Source organism: Zingiber officinale, chromosome 5A, assembly GCF_018446385.1.
Source record: "Zingiber officinale cultivar Zhangliang chromosome 5A, Zo_v1.1, whole genome shotgun sequence".
Classification (NCBI taxonomy): Eukaryota; Viridiplantae; Streptophyta; class Magnoliopsida; order Zingiberales; family Zingiberaceae; genus Zingiber; species Zingiber officinale.
The window spans coordinates 19,133,523-19,138,835 of NC_055994.1; positions in this window are offsets into that span (position 1 = coordinate 19,133,523).

The following is a 5,313-nucleotide window of genomic DNA, read 5'->3' on the forward strand; positions in this document are numbered from 1 at the left end:
TAAGGTATTTAATCCCTTAATGGCCGAAACCTTAAGGTAAGATCCTACTAGTTCTAAGCAACATGCAAGTATAAAACATCAAGAGAACATTCACAACATATTATGGAAAACTTTATACTTGATACTTCTTCTAGAATTTACAAGCATGTGAGTACCTTATGAATTTCATAGCATATCATGGGGAGGAACATAAACATGTTAGGGTTGAGTTTAGGCTTGCCTAAGCCTTACATTTTATGTTGGCCGAAAGTTTATCATGTGAAACCTAACCCTAAGCAACATGAAATCTTAAGTGCATTATGGTATTCTCATATCTTTTCATAAGGTAAAACATAAGCAAGCTAGATTTGAGGTTGAGCCTCCTTAAGGTATTAAATCCCTTCATGGCCGAAACCTTAAGGTAGGGTCCTACTAGTTCTAAGAAACATACAAGTATAAACATCAAGGAAAATATTCATATATCATCATAGAATAGATCATAGGCATGTTAGTTTTTAAATTGAGCTTCCCTAGGTTTTTAAGCCTCTTCATGGACGAACCCTAAGGTAGGGTATTACCTAACTCCAAGCCTTGTACAAGCATGAAATATCAAGGTCATATTCATAGCATATCATGAGGAAAAACTTAAACATATTGGTTTTGATTTTAAGCTTCCATAAACTTTACAAGTATCATGACCGAAATTTCTAAAGGAAACTCTAGGTTGTAAATTCATCTAAACTCGAATAAAAATCATATAACAACTTGTACCACAGGTGAGGGGATACTCACATCCTCTTGCTTGGTCTTTTCCTAAGAGAAGGTACCCTTTGTGAAGAGAAAGAAGAGGGCTTCTCCTCCTAGTGCTCATTTGTGCTTCTCTTGCTTGTGAGAGGTAGATCTTGAGGGTTCCTTCTTGTTGGTTTGGTTTTCTTAGGTAGAAAACCTTAGTTTGATTTTCGGGAAAGAAGAGAGGATGCTCTAGGTCACGGCAATGGTGAGGGAAGGGAAGAAAAATGAAATCCCTTCTTGGTTTTTCCTCTTATGCTAGGTGGAAGTAAGAAGCAAAAAGAGACTTTGCTTTCCCCTCTTCTTAACTCATCTTTTATTCTCTTAATGATGAAGAAATGTCTTCATTCATCCTCTTACTCCCTCTCCTCTCCTTCCCTCTTGAATCTTCACGAAAATGGGAAAGAGTGAGGAAGGAAAAGACAACTTGTCTTGCTTCTTAATCAAGAGAGGGAGGAAGAAAGTTATTTGATGTTTCTTGCTTCCTTCTCTTAATCATGGTTTTATCTATATCTACAATATCCATTCTCTATTCAACAATAACTCATGATGGTCTAGTGGTAATTTCAAAATCCTTAGCTTAAAAAGATTCAAGGTTCAATCCTTGACCAATTCTCTTTATATATATATATATATATATATATATATATTTGGTTCCATCTTGTCTTCTTTTATTCTAAGAGAAAATCTTCACATACTTAGCTTAAGAAATTCGTGGGTGTTACAATACCCCATACCTCATAGAAAGTTCGTCCTCGAACTTTAAAACAGCTCCGGGTACTTTTGCTTCATATCGTCCTCACGTTCCCAAGTTGCCTCCTCGAACCGTTGGTTTTGCCATAGGACTTTTACTAAAGGTACTTCTTTGTTCCTTAACCTTTTGACTCCTTTATCCAATATCTGAATGGGTTTACTTTCATAACTTAGGTCCTCTTGAACTTGCACTGTCTGTGGCTCAATCACTTGATCTGTACTGGAAATACACTTCTTGAGCATTGAGACGTGAAATACGTTGTGAATAGCTGCCATCTCCTGGGGCAGCTCTAGTTCGTACGCCACTTGACCCACTCTTTTCCGTATCCGATATGGTCCTACATATCGTGGACTTAGCTTGCCTTTCTTCCCAAATCTCATTATTCCTTTCATCGGAGCTACCTTGAGAAATACCGAGTCTCCGATACTGAACTCTAACGGCCTATGCCGTTTATCGGCATAGCTCTTTTGTCAGCTCTGAGCAGTTTCTATTCTCTGACGAATATTCTGTATAGCTCGGGTGGTGTCATCGATGAAATCCATTCGGAGCCCCATTTCTTTCTTTTCTCCACCTTCGTACCATCATATAGGTGACCTACATTTCCTTCCATACAGAGCTTCGTAAGGCGCCATTCCAATGGTAGTCTGGTAGCTATTATTATAAGTGAATTCCGCCAAACATAAATATCGGCACCAACTTCCCTTGAAGTCTAAAGCGCAAGCTCGTAACATGTCCTCTAGTACTTGGTTCACCCTTTCTGTTTGCCCGTCAGTCTGAGGGTGGAAGGCAGTACTGAACAATAGCCTTGTGCCAAGAGCCTTCTGAACACATTCCCAAAAATGTAAGATAAAGCGACCATATCTGTCAGAAATAATGGTCTTAGGAATCCCATGTAATCTGATAACTTCCTTAACATATAATTGGGCTAATTGCTCTGTTGAATATGTTATCTTGATTGCTAAAAAGTGTGCGGACTTCGTCAATCTATCCACGATTACCCATATAGCATCATACCCATTTGTTGTCTTGGGTAGTCCCGAGATGAAATCCATAGAAATGTCTTCCCATTTCCATTTGGGAATCTGAATTGGCTGCAGTAACCCTCCAGGTCTCTAATGTTCTGCTTTGACCTTTTGGCAATTCAGGCAAGAACTGACATATTGAGCCACATCTCTTTTCATGCCGAACCACCAGAATTTCTTCTTCAAATCTTGGTACATTTTGGTGGATCCTGGATGCATCGCATAAGGTGTTGTGTGAGATTCCGCAAATATACTTTTCCGCAACTCTGGGTCATCGGGTATACACAACCGATCTCGGAGATAGAGTACTCCATTATCAGCGATACGAAATCCGTTATCCTTTCCTTCTAGAACCTCTTGCTTGATCCTTTGGGTGCTTGGGTCTCGACCTTGCTTCTCTAATATGTCGTCAAACAGCGTTGGTGCTATCATCATAGTAGAGAGCCTTTCTGAAATGATTCCGATCCCGTAACACATCTTTTCCCGTTGCTCCCCAATAAACTCGAACTGCAATTCGGCTTCCGGTTGGAAGACTACCTTTCTTTTACGGCACTCGATTGAAGCGTCGTACTTGCTCAGGAAATCCATGCCTAGTATAATATCAAAATCTTGCATGTCGAGTAGTATCAGATCGCAGTAGAGTTCTCGGTCTGCGATTCGGATAGGCACGGCTCGCAGCATCTGATCGGAAGGCATCACTTGTCCCGAAGGTAAGGTTGTTAAGAATTTGCCTTTTATGACTTGTGGTGGTACTTCTAACTTTTTCATGAAGGGTACGAAGACAAACGAGTGGGTTGCTCCAGTATCAAATAATACAGTAGCATACTGACTAAAAATAGATAGCTGACCTGTGACCACAGTAGAGACATCGCCACGTCTTCCTTGGTGAGAGAGAAAACCCTGGCATTCGTCGTCACTGGTGGGGCTTCTAATCTCCCTTGGCTAATCAGAGTCCCTTCTAGAGCCGCTTGCATCTGATGTAGCTGTGCGGGGGTACTCCTATTCTGGTCATGCTGCTGAGATGGTACCTGGAACCGAGTAGGGCAATCTCTGACCATATGTCCTTCCTGTCCACAATTGTAGCACTTCCTCGTACCCTGATGGCACACTCCGGAATGCTGCTTTCCACAAGTGACACACAGAGGGTACCTCGGCTGATATTTGCTGGACCACTTTTACTGTTGTTCCATTGTTTTCTTTTTCCAGCGGAATTTCCTTTCCAGTTCGTCTTGGTATTCTGCGATTTCTGTCCTTCCGTCTGTGCCGGACTCTTTCCTTCGTTCATCGCCTTTTGATAATGTTCGGTGATCAAAGCACTGCTGACCAGCTCTTCCGTGGTTTGCGGTCTATTAACTCCGCTGGCCACATTCAAAGCTATTTTAGGTCGGAGCATTTTCAACATTAATCTGACCCGTTCTCTTTCCGTGCTGACCAACTCTGGGCATAGGCGTGCGAGGCGGTTGAAGCGCTTCACAGCATCACTAACTGATAAATCGCCTTGCCGGAATTCGGTGAACTCGTCATAATGTCGATTGGTCACCCACATATGAAAATATTCCTCCAGAAACTCTGCTTCGAAATCTGCCCAGTTCATCAGATTGACTTGTCTCTTGGCCTTAACTCTTTCCCACCACATCCTTGCGTCTTCAGAAAAACAGAAAGACACGCACTTGATCTTTTCCGGTATGGGCCAATCCAGAAGGTCTACGATGTTTTCCACCGTCTTGAACCAGGCCTGGGCGTCCCATGGCTCACATGTACCCGTAAAATTCTCCGGCTTTAATCTCAGCCACTGTATCAGATAAGTTTCCTATCGGACTACTAGAACAGGGGCTACCGGTGGCACTGGGGCAGCTGTAGGTATGACGGGCATATTGTTTTGGTTTACTGGCAGGGTGACCGGATTTCCGTGCTGACCCATCAGAGTAGTAATCAATTGTTGTTGTTCGGTGATCTGGCGCTGGAGGTCTGTGACTACCTGAGTCAGGTCTGGTGGAGTTACTGTCTCATCAGGTCTACCACCGCGTCTTCTAGTAGCCATGATTATCTTCATAAATAACAACGATGCTATCATAAGTCATCATAGTTCCCAACTAGAATAACATAAGGTAGTTATCATTCTTAATACAACCTAGCATATGTTATCGTCGATCCTATCCTACCATCATATATCCCTAGACTAAAAATAATCCTAATAATAAGTAGGCATGAAATAAACATATCAGGCATAAAATAAAGTAAGCATAGAAAATTCTTACTTGGAGCGGCAGGATGGAGGCTTGATGTGTGTAGTGAGATGGCTAACTTGGCTCTGATACCAACCTGTAACGCCCGCCCCTTTACTACACTCCTGCCTAGTGAGGGCGGGGTTACTTTCTTACCCTTAGACTTAGTAAACTTAAACATTCATACATACATACAGCGGAAGCATATCTATGTTTGCCTAGAATCATACTAAGCATAGAATAACATACTAAGCATATGAGTATGAAATACATGGTTCAACTTAAATAGTCATAGTATTCATTTCTAACACATGCATAGGGAATCATAAAAGACATCACATAACATAACATATTATTCTAAGTTCACTTCAGCAGGTCATTTTATTTCTTTTGCCAAGTCACCATCACACATCTCTTGCCCCTTCCTCCTGCTCCTCTAGTTTATCTATCCTTTACCTTTATCTGTGGTACAAGGAAAAGTATCTGTAAGCACTCAAGGCTTAGTGAGATCCTTTCCTACTCTCAAAAACCAATATATCATTTA